Here is a 19,470-nt window from a genome sequence, read left to right as displayed (position 1 = left end):
CCTTCATTTCCTAAAAAACTCATCCCTCTCCAATTCTCTCCCTTGTTCCAACCCTCCCAGCACAATCCACCTTCCCGGGGCTTGGGCCCTGAAGTTAAGGGTAGGTTGGATGGATAAATGCTTAACGCATAGAGCCATTCAGATATTCTTCCTGAAACTTCAGAGCGCCCCTCTCTGAACAACATAACTGCCCTCAAAGGCGTGGGAGAGTGGTGTCCGGCTGCGTGTCTGCCAGGGGAAGAAGGAGCCAGTGGCGCGGTGGACTGGGCGGGCTGCGAGAATGTGAGTGGGGGGGGGGGGGGGGGGGGGGAAGGGGGGTGCGCGCCCTTTATGACAGGTGGCCGCGCAGTGCGCGCTCCCGGACGTTTGAGGGGACGGCAAGAAGGGACAGAGAGACGGGGGGGGAGGGGGGCACATGAGGAAGGGACCGCAGTGAGGGTAAGGAGAGAACAAGCAGAAAAGGGAGGGCTGTGGTGGGGAAGGAGGGTAGGGAGGGGAACGCGTCCAACAAGAACAGCCGTGTTGGAGGAAACAATGGCAGGGGCAATAGCGATGGTGGCAGCCGAGGCAGTCCTACTCTGGGCACCTTTCTGAATGGGCAGAGGCAGCTCTGGAAGCAGAGGGGAGCAGGCAGCGCCCGCAGAGGCTCTGAGCCAAGCAGCCTAGGGAGGAGAGGGGGGAGGAGGAGGGGGGGGAGGAGGAGGAGGAGGAGGAGGAGGAGGAGGAGGAGGAGGAGGAGGAGGAGGAAGAGGAGGAGGAGGAGGGGGGGGGGGGGGGGGCCGAGGCAGGGGGAGAACCCGGGAAGGAAAACCAGTAGCATCAGCAGCAGCCGCCGCCGCCGCCGCCACCACCACCAGCACAGCAGTGGCAGGAGCGGCAGTGGCAGCATTTAGCAGTAGCGTTCCCAGCGCTAGCGGCAGCCGCAGCCGCCCTCCGCCTCTCCCGCTAGCGGACGGCCGCCGCCAGCGCGCTGAGCCGGCTCCCGGCGCGGCGCGTGCAGCCCGCGGAGCAGGCGGGCGAGCGGGCGAGAGGAGCGGCGCGGCGAGAGGAGCGCTGCCCCGGGAGGCGGCGGGCGGCCGCGGAGGCTCTGACTTCCCGCGCCCGAGCCCGACAGCTCTGACTCCATCTAGTGCGGCGACGGCTGCGGCGGCGGCGGCGGCGGCGGCGGCGGAACCTGAGTGAGCGAGGGGAGCGAGGCGCGTCCACCTGGCGGGCCCCGCGCATGGAGCAGAGGCGGCGGCGGCGGCGGCAGCAGCAGCAGCAGTGAGCGGGAGCAGCGGCGGCAGCGCCAACAGCTGCAGCGACGGCGGCAGCCCAGCCTTGACTGCAGCCGCCACAGCTCGGGACGCCGGCTGCTGGACCCGCCAGCGACGTGCGCCTCGGGGAGGCGGCCTGTGAGGTGAGTGTGAGCGCTGCCATCCAGCTTGCACCCCTTCTTCCCACCCTCCCCGGCCTGCTCGCTGGCTCCCAGGCCGGCGCGGGGAGGTGGCAGCTGGAGGGGGTGGTGGTGGTGGTGGTTGGAAAGGGGGGGGGGGGGCGGTGCGAGGAACTGAGGGAGAGCCGCCGAGCGAGAAGCTGGGGAAAGGAAGCCAGCGGGGAGGAGGTCTGTGTGCGAATGGCGTGCGTGTGGTGTCTGTGTGCGCGAGGGAGCGAGGCCGCCGCCGGGGCGAGGGAGCCCGGCTCGACCCGCCGCCAAGCGAGCGCTGCAATCTAGGAAAGGCCTGTGTGCAGCCGCCGCAGCCGCCGCCGCCGCCGCCGCCGCCGGGGAAGGGGGAGGGGAAGGGAGCGGGTCGGAGCCAGCGCTTGCACGCACGCCGCAGGGCAGCAGGAGCCAGCCGAGTGCCACCTCCCTTCGGCTCGGTGACCCTGGGCTAGCCCCGACCCGGGAGCCCAGCACGGCCGAGGCACGCTTCTTCGGAGCGAGCGGGAAAAAGCCACGAGGCGACCTCGGCTGGCGTCCCGGCCCGAAGCCGCAGAGGTGCGAAGCCAAGGGTGCCGACGCCTCCCCCCCCAACCCACCCCTATACCCCCAACCCCCCGGCCGGCGCTCCGGGCGCCTCTGGTCACCGCTGCTCGGCAGCAGCGCCACGGCGACCCGCAACGCCCAGCCCGAGGCGCCCGCCCGCCCGCCGGCGGCCAGGAGAAGTTAGGGACCCGACCGAGCCTCGCCCAGCTTGTCACCTTTGCGGAAATTGGCCCGCTGCCCCTTCCCGCTCTCCCGGGCGCTCGGATGGACGCTTTGCTCCAGGGCTTCGGGAGCTCCTGGCTGCCGTGCCTGCAGGCATGCTGTAGCTCGGTCCCCGCCAGCCGGCGCCCGGGAAGCCGTGGAGCGGCCCCGCTCCCGGAAAGTGTGCAGACCGCGCGGTTCAGCTGAGGAATCCAGGGGTTTCAGCATGACTGCCCCTGTCTGATTCGTGAGGGACCGAACCACTCGCGCAAGGCTTTTAGTCTTTTTTTAAGTTTAAAAAAAAGGAAAAAAAAAATCAGTTGAGACCCTCATTTTGATACCAGCACTCCAGATTTTTCTCTACCTTCTGGTAGCGTTTTGAAATGACTGAGTCTCATATTTTGCTTCTGGGCTTTGGCTACTAACATGTTGAATTCTGGGCACAACAGCACACTTAGCTGTGTGGCCTTTTCTAACGTTCCATTTTCTAGACTTGTCTGAGAATACACAATAGTGTGTGGGGTTGGCAGGACTTTTTTTTTTAAACATCTATAAAATACTTTAGCGCTGGGATTTGAAAAACTGTTTTAGTTGGAGAAGCAGAGTGTGCTAACAGTTCCTGGAATATTTTGCTTAGTGAATAAAAGGTGTTCCAATGGTTTTCTCGGAACTGCAAGAGACCATTTGGAGCTTGCGGGGTGAATATGCACATCTTTACATAGGGGTAGCATGACCAAACATTTTATTTACAGCAGTGACGTTCTCATGGCTGAGGAGAATTTACACTTATTGAAAATATATTTTTAGAAAGAAACAAAAAAGCCCTAAGTAACTGTCATTTTCCATATTAACTAGAAAACCGGCTAATCAAATAAAACTGGCTGAGTGTCTGAAACTCTATCCCAGTGAAATATGTGGCTGTGAATATAATTAACCATCTGTCTAGTGAGCAATTTAAATTTGGGCTGGTACATTTTTATTACAGTCTCTAATTTCTGGAAGACTTGTACATTTTACCCAGCACTAACAACAAAAGCGTATTTGCTTACTAGGTCAAAAATTTCCTTGTGTGGTGGTGGGATTTCCCTTCTCTCCCACCCTTATTTCTTATGTAGTCTCCACACTCCTGGACCCGAGAGGTCAAAACAAACCTCTTGTTTTTTGTAAGTAACATATCTGCAATGAGGAAATTCAAAGCAGCTCTGGCAGCTAGTGATTAGACAGTTTTGTTTCTTGGAAATACTTTGCAAAATTTTACCTCCCACAGAACCTTAGATAGATTGCATGCATTGGAGTTGAAAAGATATACTTTTTTTGTGTTCAAATAGGGTAGAGCGATTTAACAAATTTGTAAGACTTGATATTTGATTTCATTTGCTTTGTCTTCTTCTACTTAATTCTTTTTGTAGGTTCCCCTGCCCTTGGCTATTTTTACTGTCTTCATATCCCCCATACCCCACAGAAATAAGCTCACAAAAATCATACCCTTTTGTCTCTTAGGTAGTTTTTACATGAACAGTATCAAATCTGTGATTTTAACAACGTCAAGACACTGCTTTTTTTTGAGGACCAAACATTCAAAATATCAAAACATAAAAGGATATTGTGCATATTTAAATTTTTCCTGTAGTGTGATTTTAATTGAAAGTAGTTACCTGAAAAAGCTGAAGAGTTTTGGGGGAAAGATTAGATTTCACAGACTCCAACCAAATAGCTATTATTAACATAATTAAAAAGAACCACAGAATGATTGTGCAGCAGGCCAGAGAAAGCCATTTAAAAGAAGATACTTTTCAAACAAATATTTGCCTAAATTACAGCTCTGATAAATGGGTAACAATTATATAAGCACATGGCAGAATTTGACATATGTCAAGTCTGTTAAATAAATCAGCCTGTTCAATGAATAAATCTTCGATGCATCAATGCTTTTTCACACACACATGCACATATGCAGGCACACACGTGCAAACCTGTAATAGCCCTGTTGCCAAAGTCAAACAACTGCAGAACACTGCTGCTTTCTGTTTTACTCACTGTCTTTCTCCCGTCTTTTTCTTTCTTTTTTTTTCCACAATCTGATTACCTGTAAGCTACCCAGAGAGCAGAGAGAACTAAAGATGTGCTGTCGCTTCGCTTTGCTTGTGTTTACGAAGGTAGAAGAGAGAAAGAGAAAGCGATAGCGGCTGGATGTAAAACACTCAATGACAACAAGCTCATGGAACTCTTAACACAACCACTGTGAAGGTTCTAGTCCCACTCAAGTGTTTGCTTAACCAAAGAAGCATGGATTGCAGTTTCTCTGTTCCTAAATCCAGTACTAGAGTTTGGTTTTTTTCTTCTGCAAGCCCCTTCCTACTTAGTAGTAGGAGAGACTACTTGGCCTTTGACTGTTACATGTAACCTTTTTTTTTTTTTTTTTGATCTGTTGGGGCGAGAGAGAGAGAGAGAGAGAGAGAGAGAGAGAGAGAGAGAGAGAGAGAGAGAGAGAGAAGGATCAAAAGGATCAAAAGGAAATAATTCACTAAGAAGTAGGGCATTGTTTTTCCCATCTTGGATTTCAGATTTAAACTTTAAATTTTATTTCCTCTGAAAATTTGAGCTCCCCAGTTAACAGTTCCTCACCAGAAGCACCTTTTCAAAACCAAGGTCATAAGGTTAGACACCAAGAACTTAGCTGCTTGTCCAGGATGCCTATCCGGAGCTGTTTGAAAACAGAACAAAGAACCTTGAACAAGAGCACAACTTCAGCTTTCCTGAAGTTCATCCCTCACTGCTGTTCAGAGAATGTGTTTTCAGGCAGAGATGACAACCCGTCATATCAAACAACATGGACATTAGACAGCAGTATACACATTACAACTTGGGGAAGGGGCCATTAGGGAAGCTACTCCAGGTAGAGGCCAGGCCTTTTGTCTCTCCTCTCTCTATACGCAGTGATTCACAGACTTTGTAAGTGATCTAATGTCTTTCCTTTCCTCGTCCTCTAGTAGAAAAGGAGACCTAGCGTTTGCGTTGTCTCTGTTGTGTTCTATTCCATACTTTTTTCTTTTTCCCATGCTGAAGGTGGAGCACAGGACCTTGTACATGCCAGACAAGCACTCTACCACTGAACTACATTCTCAGCCATTGGTGTTTGGTTTTTGTTTTTCGTTTTGAGACAGGGTCTTGTTTGTTGCCCAGGCTAGTTTTGGACTTGTGATCCTCCTACATCCTAAGCACTGTCGTTATATACATGTGCCACAAAACCTGGATGAATTCTTGAGACCAGCTACTATGCACGTGATTTTTTCCCTAAATGGTATGTCTATAGATTATCTTATTTTTCCCATAAGATGACTTTGATTTAAGCAATTATGTACCATTTTCTCAAATACCCTCAAATACTATTAAAAATGTCCACTCCATTCTCCCAAGGATTTTTCTAAGTGTCACACAAACTAGCCTAAGAAAGAAACTTCTGATGTTTATCTGGAGAATGTTTGGGAACAAAATTTGTACACTGAACCTAAATGTTGTAGTAACTTTGACCCACCCTCCATCAAACAAGAAAAAAGCCAGATGTGATATAATCCCTCACTCAAGAGGCAGAGGCAAGAAGATCCTGAGTTTGAGGCCAGCCTTGGAAACAGAGAGTTTAAGGCAGTCTTGGGATATGTAGTGAGACTCTGTCTTATTTTTTTAAAGGAGGGGTTGCATAAAGCCCTGTGTTCAATCCTTAGCAACATCTAAACTGGACATGGTGGTGTAATCCCAATACTCAAGAAGAAAAGGTAGGAAGACAAGAAGTTTAAAAGCATCATCAAGTAGATAGCAAGTTTGAGACCAGCCAGGATACACAAGATCCTTTCCCACAGAAAGGGAGGGAGGGAGGAGTGAGAGAGGGAGGGAAGGAGAGCGACAGGGGCCTGGAGGAGGAGGATGAGGACGAGGATCCATTTCATTTGGATGAAGTTGAAGTATTTCCTCTGCTTGAGATTATCAGTAGGTTAACATAATGTTGTGGCATACTTGTTTCATTCTTAAAAATTTCTATGATTACTTGAAGTATAAGACACCTTTAAATTACAAAACTACATTTCCTAATTTGAGATTATATTTAATTTGCAAGGCTTGGTAGAATAATGAGCTTCAGAGATACAATGGCTCTTTAACCTAGTTCATTCTACCTTTGTCAGCCAAAAGGTCTTTCTATAGAACAGCCTCAGAAGGAATGATGCTTTTGTCCACAGAATTGGAATATTGGAATATTCAAAGATATCACTACAAAATGGAATTCCGTGTTTGCACATACACATGCACTCAAAGAGGTACCATCTACACACTGGAGAGTGCCTCCTCTTACTTTCATGAAAGCCTGGTAAGAGCTGGATCCCATAGAGAGGCTTAGAGGTTAAGAGCACTGACTGTTTTTCTAGAAGACCTAAGTTTGATTCCCAGCACCCACATGGCAATTCACGACCATCTGTAACTCCAGTTCCAAGGCCTCCTAGGGCATGTACTTAGTACACAGACATACATGTGGACAGAACACCACACCCATGAAATAAAATACTTCTTTAAACATTTTAAGAGATAACAAGCTTTAAGTTTTTGAAAAACTTTAGGGTTAGAAAGTACATCCTGACCACTATATTGTTGAAGAAAAAAAATGTAGCATTAAGGGAAGTATGAACAGGAGACAAGATGATCTTTTAAACTGTCTGCCTCCCAGTCCTAAGTATCTGTGATTTGCGTGTTTGCTCAGGGGCTGGAGTGAATGAAACTGTGGTTCCCAGTCTAAATATGACCTACCTATCATGGAATAATAATGTAAACAAGAAAGAAAAAGCAAAGCCAGTTAGAAGTGCTTTTTGTTAATATTTTCAAGCTCCTATTACTTAGTTGAGCATTACCAGATTCATTGTTAAAATCAGTTTATCTTCCATACATCAACTAATATCTAGAGCTTGAGAGATTAACCAGAACCAGGAAGAATGGCAGGGGGATTGCCTAAAAAGCAAAATTTGTAAGTGAATGTTTGTTTCAGTCAATGTGCCAATAATTATCTTACCTTTCTTTCCTCTGCAGTAACCTATATTGTGTGCTACTACTGTGTTTTTTCTGCCTCTTTTCCCAATATTTGCCATGGTTTCACAGGTACTCCTGTGTTTATAGTAACCTAGAAGTCAGTCTCAATGACTTGTCTGAGCAGAAACTCACTTTCTCTTTAGCTATTAAGTAAATGAAGCACATTTAAAAGATATGTTGCCTTACTAAGTAAAGGGATAGAAAAGGGGCCATCAGTATTTAACCCAGTGGTCCCTTACTGGGGTATGAACTGGTATGAAAATTTGATGGACACAAAGTGTATCCTCTTCAGAGAACTGCATATTTATGTACACATACACAATATGCATACATTTCAGGAAGTCCAATCATGAATTGTGAGTTAAAAGCCTCTGCATGACCAGTCAGTGGTGATGCACGCCTTTAATCAATCCCAGTACTCAGGAAACAAAGGCACGTGGATCTCTGAGTTTGAGACCAGCCTGGTCTACAGAGCGAGTTCTGGGAGAGCCAGGACTACTCAGAGAAACCCTGTCTTGAAAAACAAACAAACTAAAACAAGCCTCTGAACTGCATGTTTCCCAGTTGTTGAAGAAATCCTCTTGCGTGCCTGTCATGGTCACAGTAGCTTGAAATGAAAGCCATGAAAAGGACTCTCAAAAAACCTTGTTGTTACTTTACTCATGGTTCATAGTTCTCAGCTACTGTTCTAAATATTTTTCTGATTAACCCTCATAGGCATTTTTATTATGAAGAAGAACTACTTAATACTTGCTTAAACATTACTATTCTTACCCTAAATAAGTTGCCTCATTTCAACAAATCCTAGACTTGTTAATTCTAGGGTTCTTAAAAATTCTGTTTCATATACATGTATGTAAAAACAATGGAAAAAAAGAAGCTGTGAATGTGAAAGAGCAAGAAGGAGTATAGGGGAAGGTTTGGAGGGAGGAAAGGTTGGGGAGAAATGGTATATTATAATCTCAAAAACAAAAGATAAAAGATGGAAACAAAATGCATGTTCAGCTCTCACCTCAACAAGTTACATATTAATATATTATATTCCATAAAAGCTCCATTATGTTCTTTATCACATACCCCTCTCTCTTTTGTGTTTTGCTGCCTGTATATTTTACTTGACCAAGAATAGAAAACTATTCTTGGTACCAATTGTTAGGTGTGGTGATGGGGTCAGAGAGGGAAATGACAGATACATTCATGAGACCCTTGGGATTCATGGGCCTTTTGGAGTATTAGTCATTCTGGAGTGAGTTAAAAGATTTCATCCTGGAACTCTAATATCATATACTAAATGCAAATCTCTGTAAGCACTGCAAAAATAAGCATATGCCACATCTGTGCCTTGCAGTTGCGATGGTAATATGTAGAATTCCTATTCATGAATAAATATTTATGGCATTTTGACTTAGTTTGGACTATATAGAGTATGAGGGTTAATAAATGTAATGCTTTGTGGATCTACTAGTTATCATTTATAATACAATTCATCAAATATTTTTGAGCATCTGTTATGTGATAAGCATTGGGATATTGGGGATAGAGAGACAAAAAGAATAAAATGAATTGTCCTATCATAGGAAATTAGGTGGTTACATCTTTTACTTACCTTTTTTCTAGTTCAGTGCATTTTTCTACTGTCTCTGTATTCTATGTCTTTGGAAAATAACTACCGTTATCTTAACATAGAAAATTCCTCAGCAAATATATCTCAAAACGGACTGAGACAAGATTCCCAGCTTCTGTGGTACAAATGTTTCTGTTTTTATACACTTTTTTGTTTAATAGGCCCCATTTAATCAAGAGCAACGTGTTTCTTTTCCTTGCAGTTCTGAGGGAAGATGTTCTATCATTGATTTCATTGGTGATTAGAGCAAATCATCATTATATATCGATGATTGCCAGAGAGCACAATCTATACATGCTGGTGTATTGCAAATGTGATTGCATGAGAGTGTGAATGTGTGAGAAGGCCAGAGATGGACATTGAGTGTCTTCATTAATCATTCTCCACCTTGTTGTGACTCAAAATTAAATGTGAAATTAAATTTTAATTTTTTATTTAAAATTAAGTCTGAAATTAAATTTATTCTTTGACAACTTCATACATATATAATGTGTTCTGCTTACTCTCACCCCCTCATCCTCTATTATTTGCCTCCCATCCTTGCTAAGGCCTCTCTACAAGTCCCTTTCCCACATTTATGTCTGTTTTGTCCACCTTATTTTTTGAGACAAATCTCTCACTGAACTAAATGGGCTTGCCAGCAACTCCCTGGGATCCTCATGCCTTCTCTTCTCTCATGCTCAGATTGCTGTGCCTGATTTTTTATGTGCATGCTGGAGATACGAACTCAGGTCCTCATGACTGTGCAGTAAACACTTCACCAACTGAATGCTCCAATGCCCCAGTGTCCCGGTTGTCTATCTTTGAGTGGGTTAGTTTTTAACTATTGATGGATGCTTTGGTTTTCTACTATGGCTACTATTTAAAAAGAACTTACCCCAAACTTAGTGGTTTAAAACAGTATGAATTATTATTCTGTAGTTGTGGATATCAGTAGTATGAAATCTGTTTCACTAGGCTAAAGTCAAGGTGTGAAAATAGCTGTGTTCCTTTTGGAGATCACAGGAGGAAACTCTATTTCCATCCATTTTATAGCACCTAGATACTACTTATATTTCATGTCATGTTGAAGACCTTCCATATTCAAAGCTTCCAGTGGATGATTGAGTCCCCACATCTCATCACTTCCATCTTGTTTATAGCTGCATCTCTGATTTTTACTCTTCCTCCTCCCTTTCCCACTTACAAATAACACTACAATTGTATTGAGTTTGCTTCAGTGAACAGTCTTCCCAACTAAGAGTTACTTGATTTGCCACCTTAATTCTATATACAGTCTTAATTCCTCTGATACCATATAACCTAAAATATTCACAGGTTCTGGAGTCAGGTGTGGACATTTTTGAAAGGCAACTTAATTGATCTGCCTATCACAGTTTTTCTTTTTAAGTTTTATTTTGCAATAATGAATAGATTGACAGGAAGTTGAAAGGACAGAGGGGCCTTATGTACTCTTCATCCAGTTCTCCCAATTGTTACATCTTGTGTAATCATAGTATAATTTCAAAATCATAAATTTGGCTTTGAAATAGTGACTATGTACAGTTCCATGCCATCATATCACATATGTATATTTGTATAACTACCAACAAAATCAAGAAAAAAGTATTATTCCATCACAAACTATATCCATTGTAGTTTTTGTACATTTACTCTATGCCATGCCAAATGTCCATGATCAGTATTCTGTTTCCATATCTATAGTTTCTTTATTCCAAGAATATTACATGAATGGAGTCATAGAGTATATGAGCTTTTCAGGTTGGCTCATTTCACACAGCATAATGCCCCCGCTGTTTTTGTTGTTTAACTGTCTGTTTAAGAAAGGACCTGGCTCTGTAGCCCTGGCTAGCCAGCACTCTATGTAGAGATCCGCCTGCCTCTGCCTTCTGAGTTCCGGAATTAAAGGTATGCATCACCAGGCCCAGCCATCCCATTTATTTTGTAGATAAAGAGTTCGTCCTTTCTTACTGTTCAGCAGTTTTGGATAATATTACTATCGCAGTTTAGTTTTTCACGTACTGAGAGACTTTACCTGTCTACACTATAGTCTATCAACAAACAAAGCTGCTGTGAACATTAATGTACAGGTTTTTGAGAGAACACAGAATTTCATTTTTCTGTGATAAATTTTTGTATGTGATTACTGGTTTGTATGGTAAGTACATGTTTAGTTTCTTAAACCAAAAACTAGTTTTGTACTTTTAAAAATAAACTACCCTAAGTTGGGCATGGTAGCACATGCCTATAATCTCAACATTTGGGAACATGAGGTAGGAGGAGCTGGAGAACAACCTGAGTTACATAATAAATTCAAGTCCAGTTTGGGCTACATAGGGAGAAACTGGTTTAGAAAGGGGAGAGAGAGGAGAGAAAGGGGGGGGGGAAGAGAGAGAGAGAGAGAGAGACAGAGAGACGGAGAGACAGAGAGACAGAGAGACAGAGACAGAGACAGAGAGAGAGACAGAGACAGAGAGAGGAGGAGAAACTATTTTCTACAGTGCCTGACTGTAACTTATTATAGCCTAATAAGATTGACATTTTGGCTGCTTTAGTAAATTATAGAAACCTTGCCTTTCTTAACTTACTTTACCCTTCCCTATTTATAACGAAATGATTTTTAAATATTTCTTCTCTATGTATTTATAACTACATCGGATAGTGTTAGAATTTTTTGCTTCAGCTGTACAATAATTGAGGAAGGTTAGCCTTCCTCTTTCTGTTCTTTCTTCCTGAGGTTCCAAGATCATGGCGTTTGCATTTTCCTTTCTGTTTAGAGAACTTCTTTTAACAATTCTTTCAATGCAGGTTTTCCAGCAAGAAATTCTAATTTTCTTCCATTTGAAAATTTCTTTATTGCTCTTTAATTCCCCAAAGTATATTTTCACTGGATCAAGGTTGACAGTTCTTTTATGAATGTGCTTGAGAAATTTGTCATCCCATTCTAGCTTCCATGGATTCTGACGAGAAATCTGCTGTCATTTTAACTATTTCCCCTTATAGATAAGGTTCCATTTCCCTCTTTACTGCTTTCAAGATTTTTTTAAAAGAAGTTTGACCATGATGTGCCTTGGCATGGAGTTCTTAGAATTTACCTACTTTGAAATATAGCTAGCTTCTTGAGCATGTGGATTTATGTCTTTTGAAAATTTTAAGACTTTTAAAAAATAGCTAGTGTTGCTTTAAAACCCTGACCCACCTCCTATCATTCTTGGTTTGCTCTGATCATCGGAAACTTTTTGCTTCAGTCCTACATTCCCAGATGCTCTGGACATTTACTCCAGCCACGCCCCCCCTTCCCACTGACTAATCCCCATCATTCTATCAAGTCAACTGATTCTTTTCTTAGTCCTCTCCAGTTTGTGTTATTGTATTTCTAAATACAATTTATTTTGTTTTTTATTATTTATTTCTAAAATTTCTATTGTTTTCTGTGTATGCTCTGTTTTTATACATGGTATTTTCTTTTTGTTCCAGAAGTATTTGTAAATGCTAACTGAACTGTTTTTGTCACAGTAGTTTCAAAGTTTTTGGTAATTCCATGTATTTTTATTTTTTCTTTTCTTTTTGTTGTTGTTTTGTTTTGTTTTCAGTACATTCCAATTGCTGTTTCCCCTCTCTTCTCTTCTCCCAGGTAATTCTTATATCTTAGCTATTTTGGTTTGAACATTGGATTCATTAAGTTGGAGATCTTCTGTTTCTTAGTATGAGGGATGCTTTTCCTTATTTTATTGTTTGGGTCTAGCTTGGAACTCACTATATAACTCAGACTGGCCCAGGACTCATGACAGTCCCCCTGACTTGACCTTATGAGTGCTGAGATTACTGAGCCATGATAATTACTGAGCTTGATAAATGATTTATTGTTTTTATTTCTTTTTATTTTACATGTATGCCTGAGTGTATGTGCACCATGTGTATATTGGTGACCATGTAAGACAAGCAGCTTCCCCTTCACTCCAACTTCAGTTTTCTTAAGTTGTAAGCTTGCATGATGGTTAACAGTTTCTATTTTGAAGAACTGAGTCTCAGAAATGTTCAAATAAGTTACTCAGAGCCACACTACGCATCAATCTGATCCACAGTGATGATTATAGGCCAGACATTAATCTTTTCTCTCGGATTTCCCTATCAATGGTCTCTTTAAACAGGAGATAATGGAAAATCTTACTTTCAAATGTGTGAAGACTGTCTTTATCCATTGTGTTTAATACTCTGCTCCACCTGATTCCCTTCCCAACCTACTGCTTCTCAATTATCAATAGAGCCTGTAAATAAATTTCCCTTTGATGTTGCCCAGGATCTGTATGTTGTTTGACTGAAACTGTTTTCCTGATCTATAGTGTGGCTGGAGCAAGGTCATTGCTGCCCTGAAAGAGTACAGCCTGGATCCAGTACTTCAGGTACATCAGACAAGAGACGCTTGAGCTCCTGTGTGTGAAAAGGGGTCAGAATGGGAAGAAACATTCAAAACAACCATTATATGATAAGGTACCCTCAAAAAGCAAAGAGTTTATAGCTGAGCAATAAGCAAAAGGGCATGACAAAAGGGGCCAGGGCTGGAAATTGGGAGACAGTGAGTTGATAAAAACAGATGGATTCAATGACTAATATACAGCAAAGAGTCCAAGATTATAGATATTTCTTCCCAGTTGAGAAGATAAAGATGATATTTTTATGACAATGGTATTAACTTGGGAGAGGGGATTAAGAGGGTGGGATGAAAAGCTTCTCTTCATTAGGTTCAACTTTCATAATAAGACAAAGTTTTTTTAAATAAGCTAGGTTACTGTGAGGGAATAAATTCAGAAAACCATGTTCCCTACATGATTTCTGGAAACCAGTATGACTTTAGTTCAGAAAAGCATGACAAAATAAATATCACTTTGGGGTGTGTAACTGATACCACAAAAGGGTAAGTGGTTGGAGGAGACAACCTCTGTCTGGAAAAAAAATCAGTTAAACAGAAGAATTTTAAATTGATATTATAGTAGAGGATGAAAACAGGGTCTTCCAGGATCCCTAATCTTGAAAGATATGCATTTGTTTGACTTTTGGCTTACAGACTAGACCAGAAATTTGTTGAGTTACTTTGGTAACCTTGATGTATCAAGGCTCTAGGACCTCTATCTTATCTCAGTGACTGTGTCTTTATTTTTCTTTCTCTTGTTATTTTTTCTCCTCTTGTCTAGTTCTCTAGTTTAGTTTTAAGGTTAAGTTTGTTTTCCTTGAAGGGTAGGAGTATAACTCAGGAGTAGAAAGCATTCGAAGTCCTGTAAAGAAGGAATCCATTAACATGTGACAAATACTGAAGTGTACAGAAAAAAAACCAACACTTTTCTTTTAAATGTATGTATGATTTTTGCTTTGAGTAATCAAAAGTATTGCAAAACACTGAGAATGAATTATATGACAAACATACCTGGATATATTCTCAACTTGACAAACTTTTGAATTTAGTTGCTTTCGATTTTTATCAGAAAGAGAAAATGAAACATAGCAGACAAGTTAAATTCTATCCCCAAGCCCAGTCTTATTTGTAACAACAATAAATTTGGTGTATATTTTCTAATTTGTTTTTATACCTTTGCACATATAGTTGTATCCATAAATAATATGTAGAACTGTTCAGTGTTTTTAAATTTTATGTAAGCAAAATCCTAAAGTATCTGCCATTCTCTTTTTTTCCTGTTCAACAATTTATTTGAGGATTATTTTACTTCTTTAAATTCTCCATTTCTTCTCTATATCTTAAAGTCAAAATTACATGTACATTATTTTTCATTATAAAAATATACAAATCATGTTACACAAAAATTGGAAAGTTAAACCAATTGATGTCTCAAGATCAGAGAGCTCAATGCCCCACTATAAATTTCAGCTGGCAGCTCAGTTAGCACAGTGGGCCTTGCAATAAAATACTGAAGATCAAAATCAGAAGGGTCCTGAGGGTACTTCCTTGCCAATCTCTTAACACAATCATGAAGGAACAAACAGAAGCCAAGAGAAGGAAAAAGAACTTAGCAAGAGCACACATCCAGTGTTATATTTGAGCCCCTTGGCTCCCTGTTTGTACTTGATACCTTTCCGAAACAAACAAACAAAATGATAGAAAGAGAAACCTAAAACTACAGTTTTAATTATAAATGTTTCATTTTTGATAAAATATAGGGAATAAAGAAGCATAGAAAAATAAAACCAAGGATTGCCTATATTTTAGTATTTTGATATTTTTGTACCTTTTCCTACACAGTTTCTATGTTCCTCTAATTGTTAATTTTTTTCCTAAATGGAAATAGGTTATACTTACTAATTAATATATTTCCTAATGGAATAGATTTTTAATAGATTATAATGTCAGAATACATTTTTCAGAAGTGTTTTTGTGCATTGAAATCTTTTCAACAATTTTTTTGGAGACAGGGTTTCATATACATCCAAATGACACTAAAAGGACTCAGAATGTTGTATGTGAGGCCATGAATTTGAGATGAAGCAAGGAGGTAGAGGGTGGGATTGGAGGGAGGGAAATGAAGGGAAGAAATTATGTAATTCTATTTTTAATTTTAATTTTAGAAGGAAAAGTAACAAGTACTCTCAATCCATTGAGCCATCACTCCAGCCCCAGATACGGTTCTTTAAAAATTAACAGCAACAAACCTTAGATTACTGAAGAATTCATTTAGGACAATTAGGTAGCCTTCTGGAGTGCTTGAGGTCTGACCACTGGACACCACACTAACTCTTTAGAACTCTAAGCCCAAAATTTACATAACATGTCTTCCTCAACCATGTTCCCCCTTATGTATTGAGGTAGGTTCTCTTGCTGAATCTAGAGCTCACTATTTAAGCTAGACTGGGTCATCTGTTTACTCCAGGGATTACTTATCTCCACCTTCTGTGTACTGGGATTACAGAAAAACCACCATGCTGGGATTATACACAGGCCATCATACATACTTGACTTTTACATGAGTTCTGGGAAATCCAGTCCTTACTGAGCCATCTCCCCAGGACTGGTGATAGATTTTTGTTTTAGGCTGTTCATCATATTGAGATAACAAAGCACAGAGATTGAACAAGTTGAGTATCACACAGCAAAAAGGTATGATGCTAAGGTTAAAAACAAAATAAGTGGGGGCTGGAAAGATAGCTTAATGGTTAAGAGTGTTTTCTGCTCTTAAAGAAAACTGGAGTTTGGTTCCCAGCACTCATTTCAGATGGCTCCCATCTATCTGTAACTCCAACTCCAGGGAATCTGATGCCCTCCTCTTGCCTCCATGTGCACAAACCCACCCTCAGACAAATACATATACATATAATTAAAAATACAATAGTAATTAAAATAAAATGAAAGTGCCATTATCCTTGATGTCTTAATTTTTTACATTTCTATTTGTCTGTTTATATCTCTACCTGTCGTGTCTTCAATGTATATGTGTGTTATATGTAACACATATGTGTTAGAGTGAGTGTGTTGAGACAATAGGATAACTTTTGGGAGTTAGTTCACTCCTTTCACCTTATGATGGTATGGAACTCAGGCTTGGCAGCAAGCACCTTTACCCAATAAACCATCTTGCCAGTCTTTATCCCAGCTCTTGGGTCTTGTAAAGCTGAATCTTAGCCCACTGAAACTCATCCATAGTTCTACTTTAATCAATTAAATCTGGCGCTGGTTTGCCCTTGCTGTCTTTAAATTGGCCAAATGTCAACTCACAGTAGTTGTTATGAAGCCTTGCCAATTTCAATTTTCAGTTCTCATCTCCATTCCTTTGTGCAGAGCTGAAAAGTCACTCAATTCATGCTAGTTGCTAGTTACATTTTGACCCCAAATTTGTCCAAGGATAGTGTGTGTTTGGAATGGGATGGTATTCAGTTGCCACTATGAATCAGTGAGGACTCCAGGATTAGGAACATTCCAGAATTATTTTACTTTTTAATAATTTATTTTTATTCATTCTTCTCTCATACATTACATCCACTTACATTACATACATTTAAATCAGAATAAACAAACTACTCTATAAAGAACCATCATTCCTATAAAAAGATTTTTCATTTTAAAATACCTACTTCTAAAATCGCATAGCTACAGCCACCTATTTTTGAAAAAGATGTCAAAAATAACATCAGAAGAAAGACAAAAGATGCTGAGAAAACATGTTATCCACATGAGAAGAAATGAAGCTAAATAAATATCTCTTATCCTGCACAAAAATCAATTCAAAATGGATAACACACCTTAATATTATACATGAATCTCTGAAACTTCTAGATGGAAATATAGACAAAACACTTGAAGATAAAGACATAGATAAAGACTTCATTAAAAGCAGAGTGAGAGACAGCCTACAGAAAAAGAAAAAATCTTTGCCAACTATATGTCTGTCTGTCTGTCTCTCTCTTTATCAACCTAGACTGAGTTAAGAAAATGCTTCCATCAGATAACCTATAGTCAGTCTGTAGTGGATTTATAAAATTACTGATGTGGAAAAGCCCAGCCCATTGTGGGTGGTGCAACCCCTGGACATTAGTTACTTTTCTGGTGCTGTGATGAAACACTATGACAAAGGCAGCTTATAAAAGTAAGAGTTTATTTGGGCTCATGGTTCCAGAGGGATAAGAGTCCAACACCATCATGGTAGGGAAACACGACAGCATGCAGCAGACATAAGGGCTGGAACAGCAAGCTAAGGGCTTACATTTTGAACCACAAGCATGAAGCAGAGAGCAAGCACTGGGAATAGTGTGAAACCTTGAAATCTCAAAGCCCACCCCCCAGGGTTATACTTCCTCCAGCAAGTCTACACTTGCTACACCTCCCTAAACAGTGCCACCAACTACATGAAAGACATTGGAAGGCATTCTCATTCAAACCATCACAGAAGATTCTTTAAAAGATATATATGACTTCCCTATAATGCAGCTATACCAAAATGTAGATACTTGCTCATCCATTTTCCCTGCTGTACTATATACTTAAATACATATACATGCATCAGCACATGTGATAAATTTGGTACAATAATTGAACAAATAATTACAATCAATTGATTTTGTTCTTTATTCATATTTATGTCAGGATTCCATTCAGTATACCACATTACATTTAGTTATTATATTTCCTTATATTCTTTTTGAGTGTAACAATGTGGTGGTTTGAAAGAAAATGGCCCCCAAAGGGAGTGGCACTATTAGGACGTGTGGCTTTATAGGAGGAAATATGTCACTGTGAGGGTGAGGTTTGAGGTCTCTTTTGCTTAAGTCATACTCAGTGTGACACACAGCTTACTTTCTGTTGCCTGCGGATCAAGATGTAGGACTCTCAGCTCTTTCTCCAGCACCATGTCTGCCTGTATGTCTGTTCACTATGATGATAATGGACTAAAACTCTGGAACTGTAAGCCAGACACCCCAATTAAATATTTTTCCTTTATAAGTGTGTCACTGTGGGGGCAGGCTTTAAGGTCTTTTCCTCAGGCTTCTCCCAGTGTGACTGTCAGTGGACTTCCTGTTGCCTCTGAGTCAAGATGTAGAACTTTCAGCTCCAGCACCATGTCTGCCTGCATGTGGTCATGCTCCCCTCCATGGACTGAACCACTGAACTGTAAGAGAGCCCCCTCAATTAAATGTTTTCTTTATAAGAGTTGCCATGGTCATGCTGTCTCTTCACAGCAATTAAAACACTACAACAGAAGTTAGTACTAGGGACTGGGGTATTGCTGTGATAGGCCTGATGCTTTTGTTTGAAGGAATATGGACCATGGGACTATAGATTAGAAAAGCCATTGTATGCTTTAAGTGCTGTTTAGTGGGCCATACTAGTAGGAGCATGGAAGGCAGTGGTACTGAGTGTGATTTGATGAACTGTGGGGGCTGGCTAATGAGGTTTCAGAGGAGAAGAATTTTAGTATGTTGCCTAGAAATCATTCTTGTGGCATTTTGGTGAAGATAGTGGCTGCTTTTTGCCCTTGTCTGAAAAGTCTGCCTGAAGCTAAAGTGAAGAGTTTTGGAAAACAACCTAGTTTTGACTCCATCATTTGTTAATGAAAAGGAGCAAGCTGAGAAAGTGAAACTGCAAAATGTGCAATTTGAGGAGAAAAGAGCAACAGGAAGTAGAATGAAGCTAAGTCTTGTGTTCAAGGAATTAAACACATTACAAAATGGAATAAAAGGTGCGGTGACCTTAGGGCAAGACCCCACCTAGCTAAGCTTCCATCTTGTGAAAAGGAATTAAAGAATAGCTTGGGTTCAGGTGTGGTGGGACATGTTTTTAATCTCAGCAGTCAGCAGATAGAGGCAGGCAGATATCTGATATTGAGGCCAGGCTGGTATACAGATCGAGATTCTGGACAGCCAAGCTTCACAGGCAGTGAAGGAAAGCATTGAAAACAGAAAACTAGTGAAGATGTAATTCAATGAGGGGCTCATGTTCTAGTCCCAGAAAGCAGCAGAACTTGGTAGCTTCGACCACATGGTTCTGGCTTTAGAGTAAAGGATATAAGAAAGGGATTATGGAATCTCCCTCCTCAACTAAGGAAAGCCACTGAGGCCAGGCATGTATCAGAGGTGTCCCTGAATGGAGGCCTAGAGATGCCATTGTGTG

The 19,470-nt window shown here is 41.3% G+C and overlaps 1 protein-coding gene across 3 annotated transcripts in view; it reads left to right on the top strand.

Annotated features, from left to right (window-relative positions):
* The first annotated feature begins 1,269 nt into the window (after positions 1–1,269).
* The window catches only part of Nexmif (neurite extension and migration factor), a 146,121-nt gene continuing 127,920 nt past the window's right edge, over positions 1,270–19,470 (top strand). For all 3 annotated transcript variants that reach the window (XM_036174414.1, XM_036174413.1, XM_036174415.1), the window contains exon 1: positions 1,270–1,399. The gene's annotated coding sequence lies outside the window, so the exon portion shown is untranslated. The remainder of the gene's footprint in view (positions 1,400–19,470) is intronic.

The sequence above is a fragment of the Onychomys torridus genome, chromosome X, assembly GCF_903995425.1.
Source record: "Onychomys torridus chromosome X, mOncTor1.1, whole genome shotgun sequence".
In the NCBI taxonomy this organism is placed as follows: domain Eukaryota; kingdom Metazoa; phylum Chordata; class Mammalia; order Rodentia; family Cricetidae; genus Onychomys; species Onychomys torridus.
The sequence above is the reverse complement of the archived record's forward strand: the minus strand, read 5'-3'. Positions and strand labels throughout refer to the sequence as shown.